Here is a 19,027-nt window from a genome sequence, read left to right as displayed (position 1 = left end):
AAAGTAACTGACATTGATAGTGCATTTCTCCCACCCCCCCAAAAAAACCTATCATTAAAAGCCTATTGATTGGGTACCAGATAATCCTTGTTTTAAATTTGGGAGCTTTGTGAGGTGGTTTCCTGTAAGTGGTTAACAGAAATGGACTGAGAAGTTGGTGTGTGCCTTCAATTTGTGGAGACAAGATCTCACAGCGCAATGAGATCATGAACTTATCTAGCTCCTGCCTGATCATCGTGAGTGCTGACATTCTGTTAAATGAAAATACACCACCAGAAATCATGCAGAATTAGTTTATGATTTATTATTATTTATACCTTTAAGGCGCTGGAAATGGAATCCTGCGGGGCTTATATGGTTATGGTGATACTTCAATTCATTGGAGATTGGGACTCGGATTTTTATCTTCATATTATATCCTTAAGAAAGAATGTGGCACTTTGAGAAATGAAGCAGTCTTTACAGACTAATAATGAACAGCTAGTCCACAGAATTAATACCATCAAAAACCAAATGTTACCTGAAAAATTAATTCTATTGAAAAGGATAACATTAATTTGACAGACAAAATTGAATCCATGTCTAAGGGTACTGAGAAATTATCTGAAAGAATTCATACTGTTGAATTTTAAAAAACAGAATTTGTTAAAAAGTTATGATAGGTTAGCGGATACCAGGATGGCAATCTCCACGCTATCCAAGTAATGTCCAAGGATGAGGTGTTATCTTTAAAGGAGAAATCTCAGACCTACGAATCACATGTGCAGAATGAGGACCAGAGGCTAGGTGCCTCAATGAAATCACTAGAAATATATAGAGGCCAGGAGATTCAGGCTTTACAAAAGACAACAGTAAAAAGAATTGAAATGATTGAGGAAATTATTGGAGTTTATTAACGGTTAAAGAAGGCACAAGGACAGAATTCAACAACACCAGTAGCTGTCAGAGTTGACTTACCCGGGTTTTAGCATTTTACTCTAACAAAGATTTAAGTTCTAAAGGCCCAAAAGGATCCAAAGAAGGTAGATGGATACCTATAGGAATCAATGGTCTAAAAGAAATTAAGCAAGCTTTTGTAAATTATGGTTTGCATTCTGCATTTGTTAGGCAGATGATAAAGACACAGGCTTCTAGCATTAAGGTGACACCACATGACTGGCTTTCCATGACCAAAGGCAACTTAAGAATGAGAGATAATTTTTGGTGTTGGTTCTAGAAAGATAAATGTTCATGTTAGTGTATCAATCACAGCAACAAATAGCAGGCATTGTGGCTTGGTGAGTATTGAAAGAGCTCAGTGCTTTAGCATAAAGCTGAAGCAGAGAAGACAATATAAAAGTAGGATAAATACTTATGTTTTCACACTCTGTCATCAGTAATATTTGTCATCTACAAAGACACACTTTCTAAATCTCTACAAAGAAAACCAACAATTTAGGTTCAAGTGTTCAAACTCCCAAGTTTATAGTGGTTATTTCTTATTCATCCAAGACATGCGTATTTCCAGTGTCTTCATTCAAAACTACAAAAGTGATACTACTAAACAGGATAATATAAGAAAATCTCCATAAAATTAGGAACACATAGAGAATATCTATCTTAAAATTTACTATCACCAATTTGCTGTTGTCAAAAAGCACTGCAAAAAGCAAGGGAATAAGGAAAAGCACATAATGACCAAATAATGAAAGAAAATCTTCGGTACTTGAAAATGGCATGGCTGCTTATAAAAACATGTCTATTTTAAAACCACATAGAACTAACACACAAACATGTATACATGAATTTATGACAAGACAGACTATAATACAAAAATCACTGCTTTTTCTGCCTCTTAACAGTGAGCCATTAAACATAATATTTTCTTAATATTAAAACAGTCACAAATATGCAGTGTTTTAGAATAAAGACTACCATGATACCTTGAAATTACAAAACATCCTCAGGAAGATCTAAGAAAAGCAGTGCTATACATGTCCATATTCCAATACTATAAAAACTTTCATTCTCCCTAAAATGACCTATAATTTTAATTTAGTCTCAGTAGAAATCAGTATATTTTAATAAAAAAAACAGATATACACCTTTTGACATTAAAACAGAGATGGATATTTACATAGAAATAAAAATTTCATGAAATCTCAAGCAGTATAGATACCAACATGATTTATAACTGGATAACAGGTATTGTCCTGGCACAATGAAACTAAGCTAATGGAATATAAAGAGCCAGGCTCCCATTTAGAATGTAGAGATGCATATTTTGACAATATAAAAGAGTAGCTATGTTATAAAACTCTAACAATGCAGAAGTTGGTTTAATTTAGTAAGGAAACGAGAAACTTGATAATAGTATAGAATTTTTACATTACAGGGAAGCATGTACAAAAACAAGTTAGTTAAGTACTAGTAAACAAATAGTTTCAGGAATTGTCATTTTCAACCAAAATGGAGGGGCTTTAAAAAATGCCCTGTTTAAAAAAAATTTTAAAAAGCCCTGTTCTTTGATAGTTTTGTATATATGCATAGTTTGATTGCACTATCTCCCATCCAGGTTTCGTTTTCTTACCTAAACACTCACTCTCCCAAGGTTCTCCCTACACACCCTTTCACCTTATTAATATCTTTTTGCTTTTTTGTGATCCAGTAAGTAAACAAAAGTTATTTGTGTACCAGTGTTTGGAACTTCCTATTGAACTCTGAAAGGCTAGTTAGTGTGTTGCCAACTAAAAATCGTGAACGCCCATTCCCAGATTCCATCTATATGTCTCGGTTCTATAGGACAAAAGGGGCCATTTGTGTTCATTCCTAGTACAAGGATTATTAAATTTTGGCAGGCTCAGATTTGTGATGCTACATTACATGTCGACTCAGCAATTCCTCCTGTCTTTCAATTCTTATATTTTTTCCAGTGCAGCTTCCTTTCTTTCTTTTTCCTCCCTTTTCCTCTCCTTCCAGTGACTAGCTGCTTTGCTTTTCTGACCTTCAGGTTTATCCCCAATATCTTTTTAATATATATATTTAAATATATCAATATATATTTTTCTCTGGGTTTTATTAATCATACTATGTTTCTTATTGCTCTATGGTCATAATAATTCTAAAATATTTTCTTAAACTTTTAAATGATTTTCTTTACAAAATTTTATTTTTTTTATTGTTTTCTTGTGTCCTTGACATATTTTTTAGCTTGACTGTTATCATTTATTTTCTGTCTTTCATTTATTATAGGGCTAACATCACCATAAATGTTGGAATAACTGAATTGAAGTCACCTTTCTTGCTTCCAGTAATGCTAGAAAACTCAGATGGTATGCAAGATAGTCATCAGTGTGGCTATAAGACAAGGCCAGTTCAGGCACCCTTTCCTCTGCTGTCCAAGGAACAAGCTGGGGACATCTCCTTGCACACCTGGGAACCCCTCTAGAGTCATCTTATGCCAACCCTAAAGTGGCTCCAGTAATTAAGATATATACTTCCCTGCTCCCATATCCCTCTTCCTCCATCCCAAACATCCCATTCCCTCAAGCTCTCCCCATCCTCTCTTTCTCCCTTCTCTTCCCCCATCTCCCCTTATCCCCACCCCACCCCCACCCCCGTGCTCCCAACCCCTGCCTGGCAGTTTTGTCAATTTCCAATATCCAGGATAATAACAATATGTTTTTCTTTGGGTTAACCTTCTTATTTAGCTTCTCTGGATCACGAATTATAGGCTCTATGTCCTTTATTTATGACTAGAATCAATTATGAGTGAGTACATGCCATATTCTTTTTGGGTCTGGGTTACCTCACTCAGAATGGTGTTTTCTATTTCCATCCATTTGCATGCAAAATTCAAGATGTCATTGTTTTTTACTGCTGAGTAGTACTCTAAAGTGTGCCACACCTTCTTTATCCATTCTTCCATCTGGTGGTGGATGGAGATAGAGACAGAAACCCACGTTGGAGCACTGGACTGAGGTCCCAAGGTCCTGATGAGAAGCAGAAGGAGGGAGAACATGAGCAAGAAAGTCAGGACCACGAGGGGTGCGTTCATCCACTGAGACGGTAGGACAGATCTAATGGGAGATCACCAAGGCCAGTTGGAATGGGACTGATAAAGCATGTGATCAAACCGGACTCTTCGAATGTGGCTGACGGTGGAGGCTGACTGAGAAGCCAAGGACAATGGCGATGGGCTTTGATTCTACTGCATGCATGGGCTCTGTCAGAGCCTTCTCAGCTTGGTTGATCATCTTTCTGGACCTGGGCGGAGTTGGGAGGACCTTGGACTTCCCATAGTGTAGGAACCCTGACTGCTCTTTGGCCTGGAGAGGGAGGGAGTGGGAGTGTGGGTGGAGGGGAGGGGATTAAAGTGGGAGGAGGGGAGGAGATGGAAATTTTTAATAATAATAATAATTATTATAATAATAATAATAATAAAAGACTATTGAAAATAAATAATGATAATCAGAAAAAAAAAACCCAGATGGCAAATCAAACAGTCACTAATCTTGATCTTTTGCTTTAGGATGACTGCTTCCAAAGGTTGAACTCTCAATGACATTACTTCTTTACAGTATTTGGCCTGGGTTAATGCCAGTTCTATTTCCAAAGAGAAGTTTGACTCTTTGGTCAGAACCTGCATATCTTACTGCAGCAAACTTCAGCACCCTGGGTTGGGTTTATTTACTGAGAATTTAATGTAAAAAAGGAAAAGTGTAAGCAACGTGGCTACACTTTTGGGTTGAGATTCCTTGCAGCCTCTTGTTAGCAACATCATATCAAATGATAAAATAACCTTTTCTTAACTTTTCTATGTACAAAAATGAGAGTCATCAACATTCCTGCCAGTGCTATTGCCCCTCTACTCTTTCATTTAAATTTTTTTTCATTTTACATCCCAAGCCCAGTTCCCCTCCCCATTCCGTCTCCAGTCTTCCCCACCCCCCATTCTCACTCACATGCACTCCTCGAAGCAGGTAAGGCCTCCCTTGGGTGCATGAGTTGTTGCTACTCTTAACAACATTCAACTGAAGAAAGTACCAAGTGGATCGTGTGAATTTAGTATTACCTTCTTGTCATTCCTCTTGTTAAGGCATTCTACAATGTTCTCAAAGCACTTGCCACTATTTGAATAAAATAAGTGCCAAGTCACATGATCCTATAGTCCAAGATTTTGATAAGCCTTCATGGACATTCAGATCTGTCTGGGTGTGTGGCTTCATTCTTTCACATGTGTTTGCAATATGAACAAAAGACAGGGCCTCCTTCATTGGTTTCAAGTAGTTACATGATTATAAAAAGGGATAATAGCTGTTGCTATTTTTTCTTCAATGCCAGAGAAATTTTCTCATTTTGAATACAGAATACAGCTGTCTTAAAACTTAGCTGTAAGATTTTATACTGTAGATGGAAAAAGTAAGATATTCAATTTTCTACATTCTAGCTCTAAACGTCTGTCCTTAAGAGGGATACCCTATAGGCATGCTATTCCCTAGAGATTAAACTTTCTTTCAGAATTTGACATTTAGCCAAAATATGAAGGAAGTCATTTTGATTCTTAAGAGTTAGTCAATTTCCATCTTGACTGCTCTTCAGTGTGATGTATTGGCCTCAGGTGTCCACTGCCTCTGTGATGTTCTAGATCCTAACAATCATGAATGATTTCTAATTAATCAGTACTCCAAAAGGTGATATATAACCTAACCTTGACACTTTTATAGCAACATTTTTTTCCTATGTCTTCTCAGAGCCATATTCATCCAGTGCTTTGAAATAACAGGTTTCTGAGACTAACTGCCATCTTGACGTAGTGTTACAACTTCCTTGTACAGAATATTTTCTAAGAAAGATCTCTGTTGCAGTATAAATGCTACATTAGAATTGTAGAAATGGAAGTCAGAACAACAACAACAAAAAGATGAAGGTGAATTCTAACAGGTCAAAATTTAAATAAATGCATGGGTTAGGTAAATGAGAATTCTCTGTACTTATATTGTTACAAAATAGTATACATTATGTAGTAGTGTAACATGTATACAACCAAAAGTGATTTTCTGTTTAGTGATATATATGCATTGAATAACTAAGAAATGTAATTTTAATTAATAAAAAACAGCTCAAGTGTAAATTTAAGTTTCTCTGAAGAAACTCTACTGAAAAAATTGAAAATTTTCTCATGAATGACGATAATGAATTGTTAATCTGAGAATTTTGAATGACGTATCTGTCTATCAGACATCTTTTATTTCCACTAAAATAAATCTATTCCATGGGCCACTTCGGTGTTACTTCCTATAGTTTGCAATAGTTTATATTTACTTTACATGATAATATAACATTTGACAGGATAATAGTCAACTAAAATGGTATTTCATAGAAACCCAATATTATAGCAATATCTGTTTGATATGATACTGTGAATGGCACATTCTCAATACTTTGTTTCAGTATTCATATGAAGTCATTGAAATTTATTAATCTAACTAAGTAAATATTTCCACATTCATTTAAATGCATTTTACCTGACCTTAACCCTGTGGAGATATTTTGTTTATGGTTCAACAAGTAAAGCTTGCCTGAAGATCAGGGTGGAGTGCAGAGCTAAACCACTAGAGGACAGGCAGTCGTGGGACACCTTTAATCCCAGTACTCTGGAGAAAGAGGCAGATGGATCTCTGTTAGCTCAAGGATACCCTTGGCTACATGAAACTGATCCAGTATAAAAGAGAAACAGAGCTCACACTAAAGTGATTCAAGTACTTGGAATCACACGCTTTTAATCCCCACACTAGGGAGGTAGAGACAAGAGTGATATAGCTGGACAGAGAGAGGAATATAAGGTCAAAGGAGAGAGGAGTTCAGTGCAGTCTGAGGTTTGGTAGAGACAAAGGCAGTCTGAGGTAGCAGTCTGAAGCAGTCAGTCTGAAGATAGGATTGCTGCTTTGGTTTGAGCATCAATAGAGGTAAAAGGTATCAGAGGCTGGCTGCACTGCTTCTCTGATCTCTCAGCTTTCACTCCCTAATATCTATCTATAGAATTTTATTATTAAGAACTATTAGAATTCATACTACATAAGCCTGAAACTATTTTTATTATTATTAGTAGTAGTAGTAGTTAAGAATATTCCTAATATTATTCAATATTTTATAACTCTGAGAAATTTGTGTGATGTATTTTAATGATGTTCCCACAGTTTTATCCCTTCCCTTAGTGCACACTGAACCCTCCCACTCTTTAAGTTAACTTTGAGATTACTTCTGCTTTTCCTTCTCTTTCTCCGCAGACTCCCAATTGGGTTGCCCAGGAAGTCTTTGGATTCGAGCTTCTTTTGGTGTCCTCTCTGTTTAATCGGGGGCCATATTATTAAACAAAACAGACTCTTCCTCTCACAGCAGCTATGAAATGCAAGGAACAGTTTTAACTAATTAATTTTTGTTTTAATTAAAAATTATAATTTCTTTAACTATATAGGCATGAGGTTGTATGTATAGTATCAGAATAACCAAGAACTTGTTCTTCTGTTTTCTTCTTCAAATTCAAAATTGAAAAGGAGAGTAAGGAATTGCCCAAAGCTGAAAGACCCCTGGCGTGCTGTCTACATCGGTTCCAAAAGATGATCTAGAACCGTGAACATCTTATTTATATCAACGTCTGCATGCATTAGATGAGAAGACTTTGACTTGATTTCTACCTCATTGACCTTAAGTGAGAAGTGTCAAAGTAACGGATTTCACAAATATTGTCATGTGGGCCTCCACGCTTTACATGTTTTAAACTGAGTCTTTTTTAATCCATCATCTTCTGACCTTCTGGATAGGAAAGGGACATGTAAGTCTCACAGGCAGCGGAGAGCAAGCTGTCACAAAAATGTGCCAGTATTGTCTAATAGCTGTGGTTGTCCAGCATAGCTCTGAAGCCAACTGTCACTTCGGTTGCTTAGCCCTAGTAAAAGAAAATAATTGCTTGCTAGCTTAGAATGTGAGCAAATAAGTCCTCTTTTCTGTTGATTTATTTTAACTAGGTGATTCATGTATTACTCACTTATATAAGGAAAAGGGTCCTTACTAAATAAGCACAACGAGAGAGGAACTGCAGACACTTTCCTAACGTATTCCTACACATTGAATGTGTTTGTGTGTAAGTACATGTGTATGAATGCTGAGGCCAGGAGATGTGTTAGATTCCCTAAAGCTGGAGTTACAGGTTGTTGTGAACCACAACATTTGAGTACTGGGAACTCCAGTGCTCTGCAGGATCAGGGAGCCTAAACTCCGAGGCATCTCTTGAGTCTTCGAGTGTCTTTTCAGATTGAGAAAAGGCAGGCAAGGTGGAAGCACATGCAGGAATGTTTGGTGAGTGAGAGAATGAAAATTCCAAGGGTGGTGTGGTTTGATGAACATCAGATGTGGGAAAAGTCACCACAGGAGGAGGAGAAGCCCAAACCTTATTTCAAGGCAGACACTGTGCAAACTGAAATGAAAATACCCCAATCCCTCAGTCATCCAGCACTGTACCTTTAATTAAGCTCACCATGCTATACAACTGAGTTCTTGGGTTTTTTTTTTCTTTTTTAAATGCCTTCGTAAATATTTGGTTCAAAATGTCTTTACCTTTTATCTCCCTCTTTTTTTGTTTTTTTTTTTCAATGCCCACCTTGATCAGTCACTATTCTAATGGCTATTTGTGTGTTATCTTTTTAAATTGATTAACATTTTTGGTGACTGAGTCAAAAGACTTTCTCCAGAGAAGACAAGAAATTTTAACACTCATAGTTATCCTGATTCCTCAGTATTTTAGATTACAGCTGTTAAGACACATTCATTATCCAAAGTTATTATTGTGAGATAAATTTCTTCTTCTTTTTGTATGTTTTTGATACATTTGCTTTGTTTATCCTATATTTAAGGAGATATGTCTGTTGCGAATATTATGTCTAGTTCATTCAAATTTACCTGTTCTATAAAACTATTGTTTATAAATTTCTTCTTAAATATATTTTAAGCACATTTATCTTATCAGAAATATTTATATTTATAGTAATATTTCATTTGTATTTGCTTAGTCATATGTTCTAAGTAATATTTGTGTAAATCTATCAAGGATGCCTCATTATCTATTGATATATAGGGACGATAATATATGGATATTCATCTCTCTGCTGAAAATTATTTTCACATCAGTTGAATAAATTTATGTGTTTTCCAATGGTGTACTAAATAAAATCTACAATTATTAGTTTAGTAAAACTATGATAGTTGATAATATCATGATGCTAATTATAAAAGTACTTTAGAAAATTTTTTGACAACTGCAAATTTTACAAATTATCTTAAAAGATAATTCCTCTAAAATGATCATTTATTTTTATTTTTTTGGTGCCAATTTAAATATTTTTATTAGACATTGCATTTTCCATTTTATTAGACATTGCATTTTCCACTTAGGATACAGTTGTAAAGTGCAATGCTTATTTCACTCCCTGTGCACATGTTCCATGTTCAAGTATTGAGAATGCCCAGTAAATTTATTGTAGCAGTTTGAATTTGAAACTGCCATGAAACTTGCTAAATTTGGGTCCTTCAAATGTTTCCCTGTGGAACAAATGCTACATGTCTACTTGGACTGACTTAATCCACCTCTTCAATGGTGGGCCCTGAAGAAGCACCACCAGATGGAGGAGCTCCTCCACCAGGGAAGCCGCCAGGCATTCCTCCAGGCATCCCACCAGCAGTCTGGTACAGCTTGGTAATGATGGGGTTGCAGACTTTCTCCAGTTCTTTCTGCTGGTGTTCAAATTCTTCCTTCTCTGCAGTCTGATTCTTATCCAGCCAACTGATGATCTCGTTGCACTTGTCTAGGATCTTCTGCTTGTCTTCATCATTGATCTTTCCTTGAAGTTTCTCATCTTCAACTCTTGCCTTCATGTTGAAAGCATAAGACTCCAGGGAATTCTTGGAGGACACCTTATCTCTCTGCTTTTCATCTTCAGCTTTGTATTTTTTCTGCTTCCTGGACCATGCGCTCAATATCCTCCTTGCTCAAGCGGCCCTTGTCATTGGTGATGGTGATCTTGTTCTCCCTGCCTGTGCTCTTATCTACAGCAGAAACATTGAGGATGCCATTGGCATTGATGTCAAAAGTGACTTCAATCTGGGGAACACCACGGGGTGCTGGAGGGATGCCTGTAAGTTCAAACTTTCCAAGCAGGTTGTTATCCTTGGTCATGGCTCGTTCACCTTCATACACCTGAATGAGCACACCCGGCTGGTTATCAGAGTAGGTGGTGAAAGTCTGGGTCTGCTTGGTAGGGATGGTGGTATTGTGCTTGATGAGGACAGTCATGACTCCACCAGCAGTTTCAATACCAAGGGAAAGAGGAGTGACGTCCAAGAGCAGCAAATCCTGAACATTCTCAGTCTTGTCTCCAGATAGAATGGCCGCCTGGAAAGCTGCACCATAAGCAACAGCTTCATCAGGGTTGATGCTCTTGTTCAGCTCTTTTCCATTGAAGAAGTCCTGCAGAAGCTTCTGAATCTTGGGGATTCTGGTAGAACCACCCACCAGGACAATATCATGGATCTGAGACTTGTCTAATTTGGCATCTCGAAGGGCCTTTTCTACAGGGTCCAGAGTGCCCTGGAACAGGTCAGCATTTAATTCTTCAAATCGAGCACGAGTAATGGAGGTATAGAAGTTGATTCCCTCATAGAGAGAATCAATCTCAATACTGACCTGGGTGCTGGAAGAGAGGGTGCGCTTTGCCCGTTCACAGGCAGTACGCAGGCGCGGCGCCTGACAGCTCTCTTGTTCTCACTGATGTCCTTCTTGTGCTTTCGTTTAAACTCAGCAATGAAATGGTTGACCATCCTGTTGTCAAAGTCTTCTCCACCCAAGTGGGTGTCTCCAGCTGTTGATCTGACTTCAAAAATTCCATCCTCGATTGTGAGGATGGACACATCCAAAGTGCCACCTCCCAAGTCAAAGATCAGCACATTCCTTTCAGCTCCAACCTTCTTATCTAGCCCATAGGCAATAGCAGCACCAGTCGTCTCGTTGATAATTCGAAGCACATTGAGGCCAGCAATAGTTCCAGCATCTTTTGTTGCCTGGCGCTGAGAGTCATTGAAGTAGGCTGGCACTGTGACCACAGCATTGGTAACCGTCTTCCCCAGATAAGCTTCTGCAATCTCCTTCATCTTAGTCAGAACCATAGAGGACACCTCCTCTGGGTAGAAGCTTTTTGTCTCTCCTTTGTACTCTCCTTGGACCTTGGGCCTCCCTGCACCGTTCACCACCATGAAGGGCCAGTGCTTCATGTCAGACTGTACAACAGCATCATCAAACCTACGTCCGATCAGACGTTTGGCATCAAAAACTGTGTTGGTGGGGTTCATCGCAACCTGATTCTTCGCAGCATCCCCAATCAATCGTTCCGTGTCAGTAAAAGCCACATAGCTCGGTGTGGTTCGGTTACCCTGGTCATTGGCAATTATGTCCACCTTCCCGTGCTGGAAGACGCCCACACAGGAGTAGGTGGTGCCAAGATCAATACCGACTGCAGGTCCCTTAGACATGGTTGCTCGCGTGTAGGCCCAGCTGTGCTGGCGAGGACACCGCACCAATTCCCCCCAAGCTGGCGCCGCGTTCAATGAGCTAAAATGATCATTTATTTTGGAGAAATAATGATACACATGTTCATAACATATGGTAAAATGGTATCTGCAGAATGTTTTAATTTACATGCTCAAGCATATAGATTATATATGTATCAATACAGAAGTAACTCAGTATACTGAGGGTTGTTTTGGGGTTAGAGGAATTTTATTGATAACATGCCCTGAGTCATCCAAGAAAACCATAACATACCAAATTGAAGAATAAAGGGCATTATTGTAATTATAAAATAGCAGAGTAACTCCCAGACTTCTCAGTTACCAAGTGAGACTTATTTGCATCTCAGCTTTTATTCAACTTAGTTCATAATGTCAAAGACAACAATTATTAAAAAGCACAGGTAGAACAGAGTTGCAAAGCAAAGTTCATGAGGCTCCTTAGATCTCTCACCCAATATCATTAGTGTTTTGGAGAAAAATGTAGTGGTATTTCCAATAAAGGAAATACCTTTATTGCCAGACTTACGGAGCAGAGATATTTTAATTTTGAAGTATCTCAATTTTGTCTGCAAATAATCCAGGGAACTATGCCCATGAGACAAATTATTATAGTCTTGTGTGTTGTTAACCAATCTTAGAAAACAAAACTGCAACTTAGCCATACCTTTCCATAGGTAAATTACCTGCTCCTGGGAATCCACTAAACTATTTACCATATTGCACATTCATGACGAAAACAGCTTTGCCTTTTGTTTTACTCTTACGGAGCAGATTTTGGAGACTAGTTCTGGATTAATTTATTTTGCACATGATATTAGAGTAAAAGAGACAACAACATACTTCTGCAAACTTGGCAAACTGCTTAAAGAAAATGTCGGAAACTGTGTACACCACGTGATAAAAATGGTTTTCTGGTTAAGAACTAGAGAACAATAATGTTATTTGTAAATGGTTGATTTTCTTTTTGTGTGCCATATTCCTTTGCTCCTTGTTTAATGACAATGGACACAACGTGTTTCCCTCAGATGAAAGGGGCATGCACATAGGATAATATCAACACAGTGAGATGTTATTTATACTATATTTTCTGAGCACCACATGCCAAGGGCTGTTTTACTGTTACAGATCACAGTTTTCAAATGACAAAAGTGATCAAATTAAAAAGAGTTGGAAGAGAGAAGAGTAAGTAAGACCAAAGCATATTCTATGAAACTCTCAAATAGTTAAAAAAAGAGTTTAAATTTCAAATCAAGAGTTAAAAGAAAGAACAATAAACTAGAAGATACCCTGACCTCATACCAGGCAGCTTTCAGAACTTTGAAGGAAAGCTCTTCTTATTGATGATGCACAGAGACTTTGACATGCTCTCTTGCACCTAGAACTATCTGAGCCAATCATAATGTGAACGCTGGTGGTTAGAGCAAGTGTATTTGAATAGAAGTCACAGTTCTAACAGTAAAATTGATCTTTGAATGGTGGTAGATGAAGGAAAATGAAGAACTCCAGCTCTTCACTTGTTTAAATGTTGTAGAATAATAAAATAAATGAATAGAATAATGCTGCACTAGTTACCATTCATGAGGATTTTTTAATGTTGATTGAGAATATTATACATGTGTGCACGTTTGATACATACGTGTCTACTCTCCATTTCTGTATCTCTAGTTCATTCCCTGTTATGTCACCACCACCTACCCTTTCAAACTTAATAAACTCCATTATAAATCTACTGAGTCTTCTTCGAGCTATGATTAAAATGCACTGTGGTATAAGACAATCTGCTGCCTCTTGGGTGGCCTATCAAGGCTTTATCTCCTTCCCTATCCCTTCAGCAACTGAAGCCTTCAATTGCTAATAACTTCTCAACTTCATGAGCCCCTCCCACACCAATACTCATGATTTAGTTGTTGTGATTTTGTACCGGTCTTTAGCGTTCAGTCACAGCTCCTGCAAGTTTCTGTGTGAAATAGCCTGTCATGGCATTAGTATTTCTAACGGCTTTATAAATAACTGTTTCTTGCTTAAACTATTTAAACTCTCACTTAGGTAGACAAGAGAAAATAATAGAAAAGTGAGAAGACAATTGTCAAATGAACTGAGAATAAATGGTAAAAAAAAATGGGATGGAAAGGTAAAACCAGAATCAATACAAATGTTTAAGAAACCTACAATAGAAGAAGTTTTGAAGGTGAGGAGGCTGCAGAGTGACATACTGCTGCCACCCTGGGAAACATGAACTAGTTCCTGAGTAAGTTATCAATGGCCATTAAAGGAACAATTCCATTAGAATTATGAGTAAGAAACTAGATTGGAATAAGACGAATGGGTCTCTAATTCTAGAATTATGGCTAAGTAGGACATCTAAAATGTCTCATTAGAAACACAAGGAAGTCAACATAAACTCTAACAACCACCCATTTAAACAAATAATATAGGAATTCAGGTACAAGTCTTGGGGGAAGAGAATGTAGAGAGCAAACTCACATATCAGAGAGCTATAAAAACTCAAGAGACATGTGAGATTATTGCTTAAAAGTAGAAAACAAACAGGACATAGTTTGGGGCTTTGTTATTAAGAAGAAATCACACAAGATAAATAATATTAACCAACTTTTTTATTTTGTAATCATAACTATCCCCATTTTTGATGTGTAAAGCAAATAAATCAAGAGAAAAATGTTTCCAATTGAACAAGAAACTTTTTCCCTGGCATCTACTTGTCTAAGCACTCCAGAGAAAGGGTTCTAAGAAGGAAGTCATAAAATGTTCTCCAAGAGTACAACTCAGACCATAATGGGCTAGACTTTCTGAAATCCTATAGAAAGAAAACAAAACCCGTTGCAGAGTTGAGATGGGCTTACAGCTATTGAAGGCAAGAGCAAAGATACTGTGGTGGAATCATTGCACATAGGCTGACCGAGGACAATAAGAAAATCCTCGGTGCATATAAAGTGTACGTCTCTTCAAGAGTGGATTCTTTCGGATGCTTCCCGCATATAAGGGTAACTTGTTTTACTAACCATATATAAAATTGTCCATAAGGAGGAGACATATGGCCCAAGTACATATTTTCTTTTACAAATACATGCACATACATACATGACAAATAAATACAATAATTAAAAATAGTAATAAAACTATTATAACAGGAAATAAATGTTAAAGTGGGTATTAATTATTAGACCCCCAAAAAAGATTATTTCAAGGATATGTTGGTACCTGATTTCAAAAGTGACGAATATCCAAATCATCTCTTCTTAAGTTTAGCAGTGTAGTTAGTCTCTTCCATTCCAGAATACAGGCATCAGCATCAGATACACAGGGCTTAGATCCAGAGCCATAATGGCTATGGATACTCCACATGTTAAATATTCTAGAATTATGGCTTCTGAAAGTACATCTCCAAGCCTCTTTCTCTGCCTACAAGTTCATAATACTTCCATATAAATCTTAACTATATTATTTTTGGACTTTTCAAACTTCCCTCTACTTACACATAAACTCACTATGGAGCTCCTCTACATTATATAGGGCCATCTGACCTACAAATCTCAAATGTGTAGCTTCTAGATTAGGAAAATATTAAAAGGTAGAATATTTACATAGTTCTAAGATTGTTTTTTGATAATATTAGAGGCAAGTATTCAGGTCATCATTAATAGTCTCTGCTACTTTTAGAGGCAACACAGATTTTAACATTTACTCTGATGAGGAGAAAAGTATATGGAACAAATGAAATAGGGAGATCGTATGTTGTTCTATTTTGATTTGTAGAATATATTAGTATGACAATGATACTATTACTCTATTACTACTAAAGGTCCAGTAACATGTTTCGGCAGAAAAAGGTAATTGCCATGAATCAAGATGACCCGCATTTCTTGCCTTCTTTCCACATGGTAGAAGGAGGAAACAAATGTTTTCACATTATTCTATGAACTCCATATGCACACCTTGAAAAGTATGCACACACAGAAGCATATATGAAAATAAATTTATATTAAAATAATTTATAATATTAATAATAATACAGACATAGTAACAAAAACAATTCTTAAATAAGGATTGATTACCAGTCATTTGTATCCTGAAGTAGTCATATATGCATGTTGGATTATAATTTTGGGTTTTATTTTATGCTGAACATGGATTCATCATAATACGGATTACTTTTCATTGGTTTTCCATGAGTAGGTATTCATGTTGAATGAAAATGATTGATTTGAATGAGCAATATGTGGAGAAGAAAGTTCAAGTAGTTCTCAACAATAGAGTGAAACACTATAAGCAATAGATATTTGAGGAAAAGAACAATATGAACTTTATTTAAATGAGAAATACATTTTTAAAATGTTGAAGTTTTGTGTGGTGTCCTTCTAATATTTGCATCCCAGAGATACGCTAATATACAGATTTACATAAAGGATATGAATTTTACCATGGATTACATATCTATGTGCATTTGTTTTGTGGTGGTAGTCATCTGTGTGGCTACAGTTTTCTATAATAAACAGACAACTTTAGCCAGTGAGATACCAATTTTGATATCTCAAAACAGTCAATTTAAAGGGTAATGGGGAGAGGATTATCTGTATTGGATAATTTGTTGCTGCTATGGGAAAACACCATGAGCAGAGGCAACCTGAAGGAGAAGACTCATTAAAGCTTGTGTTTCTGGGCATTCATAACATAGGATAGTGTTCTATATCACTGGTAGGAGATGGTTAATCTCATTTCTTTTGTTGGCACAACAGGAAACAGAAAGTGATCTGGGAGTAGATTTGAGGTTATAGATCCTCACATCAAATAAATGCTCATTGACCTGGCTTCTCCATAAAGGTTCTAGCACCTAAAAATTTTATAACCTCCCCAAACAATACTACTCACTAGGGCATAAGTGTTTAAATATATGATCTTGTGATGATTATTTCTAAGCCAAACCAACACATTATCATCAATTCAGATGGCTAGGATTTGCTTCAGAATTGTATATGGTAATATGCAAGATATTCATCAGTTTGGCTATAGGATAAGGCCAGTTCAGGCACCATCTCCTCTGCTGCCCAAGGAACAAGCTGCGGACATCTCCTTGGACACCTGGGAACCCATCTAGAGTCAAGTCTCTTGCCAACCCTAAAGTGGCTCCCTTAATTAAGATATCTACTTCCCTGCTCCCATATCCACTCTTCCTCCATCCCAACCATCCCATTCCCCCAAGCTCTCCCTATTCTCTGCTTCTCCCTTCTCTCTCCCCCCCATCTCCCCTTACCCCAACTCTACCCCCACCCTCATGCTCCCAAACTGCCCGGCAATCTTGTCCACTTCCAATATCCAGGACTATATGTTTTTCTTTGGTGTTCACCTTCTTATTTAAAAAAAAAATTGTATATGCTAAATGGATTTAGAATTTTAATCATAATGCTATAATGGTAAGAGTGGGAGATGCAATAACATGGAAACAGAGACAATAAGTGCCATAATTTAACCTCACATTAACATCCATCCAACTACAAAGTGTGCGTCTGATCAGGACCTAGAATTCTTTGAAGATAGATGAAGGTGTCATGAGTATAGAAACCTATTTTTTTTTTAAGTTTTCTATGTCCCTCGTGCACTGCAGTGAAAAGAGTGAGTAGCTGTGAAAAACATCATATGGCCACTTAGGAAAACATTTAGTTATTGGCCCTTCTCAGAAAGCTTTGAAAGTCAGTGCCCTAGGTAATCCCAGGTTTGTTGTCAACAATAATTCAATCCTGCCACCTGTCTGTGTTTTATTTCCTTTCTAATGGTAATAATTGTTACTGCCTCTAGAAAGAAATTCCAATTATTTTAAGGTTTCATTTATTAAGAATGGCTCATTTAATTAAACTATAGTTTTTACTTCAAGTATAATTAATTAGTGCAGGTATATTGCTTTTATAGGACATAATTAATAGGTTACTGTTCTGTAGCATGGTTAGAATTTTCATTTCCCTTGCTCTACAGAATGTAAAGACAAAGTCTGTTTATCTTACATTATGTCTGTATCTTCTGCATGTGATACAACCATGTTTTCAAACCATTGTTTACATTTACTAATAAATTATTTCAGATATAATTATTGCCTATGATAATGAATGATGATTAAGTTGAAATGCATAGAAACTGAAAGAGGTGATAGAGAAAACAAAGCCACACATGATTTAAGAAGTTATATTTCCATTTAAATTAAATATAAATAGTTTCTACTCTCAATTTTCATGCAAAATTATCCTATGTAATCATGTTTACCAGTAAAGATTTAATTTTCCTTTTAAGGATGAAATCTATAAAATTTACCATAAACATATATATTTGGTACCAGCATCTTTATTACCCCAGTATTCGGAGTCAGACCTTATTATGTACAATTGTTTGCTTTAATCTTTCTCCAAAGAAGAACACATATAAATGTTAGACCTTCTCAGTAAATTAACAAATATGCAATTTTCCAAGGCCAGCCATAACCTGTGGTCAGACCTCACTATCTTCTCTGGTTACGATTCTCAGGTTTCATTAAAATGTCAATTGAGAAGACAAATAACAACATTCATACATAATGGTAGAACTAGATTCATACATAATGGTACATCAGGGTTAATTAATTTTCTATCATAAAAATCTTTTTATTTCTTATAATTTTTTTACTTAACTGTATTTGTATTTTTAATTTTCTTTTTTTTAAAAGAAACATTTTTGATTTTTCATACCAATTCCAGTTCCACTCTGTCCCTCCAATTTCCTGCCACACATTCTTCCACCACACCTCCAGTTTTCTCCTCCGAGAGTATAAGGCTTTCCATGGGGAGACAAACAAGTCTGTCACATCACATTGAGGCTGGACCAAGTCCTTCCCCCACTGTATCAAGGCTGAGCAAGGTAACTCTCCATAGGCAAAGGGCTAGCAAAAGGCAGTTCATGCACTAGGGATAAATCCTGGTCACTGCCAGTGGCCTGTAGGCCCATATTTCTGCAGAAGGACAAAGGACCTAACGACAGCTTAGCTGATAACCGCCCAGCAGGAGAAATGGAATAAGAAGAGCTCCTGGAGGAACCGGTAACCCAGCCCACAGAGAGCAACCTGATCTGGACCTGCAGCTGCCAACCCGCATCACTGCAGGGAGACTTCGGACAAAGAGATCCTGCTGAGATGAGCTGACTGCGGTGTCTGCAGCCGGCTGTGGTGTGAAACCTGTTGCCTTAGAACTAAGATACGAACTGAACATCTGAGAGTTCTCGGACACAGAACCCATTTTGAATAAAATATTAAACCTAAGAACTAAGACCTGAGCTTTCCCCCCAGGAAAAGACTCAAAATTCTCAGCTTGGTCGATCACCTTCCTGGACCTGGGGGGAGTTGGGAGGACCTTGGTCTTAGCATAGAGTGGGGAACCCTGATGGCTCCTTGGCC

At 37.1% G+C, this 19,027-nt stretch overlaps 1 pseudogene; it reads right to left on the bottom strand.

The window, feature by feature from the left end:
• Positions 1–9,490: 9,490 nt before the first annotated feature.
• On the bottom strand, positions 9,491–11,569 carry LOC119826457 (annotated as a pseudogene).
• Positions 11,570–19,027: the final 7,458 nt, after the last annotated feature.

Source organism: Arvicola amphibius, chromosome 11, assembly GCF_903992535.2.
Source record: "Arvicola amphibius chromosome 11, mArvAmp1.2, whole genome shotgun sequence".
Taxonomy (NCBI): Eukaryota; Metazoa; Chordata; class Mammalia; order Rodentia; family Cricetidae; genus Arvicola; species Arvicola amphibius.
Note: the sequence above shows the minus strand (reverse complement) of the source record. Positions and strands in the feature narration are given on the sequence as shown.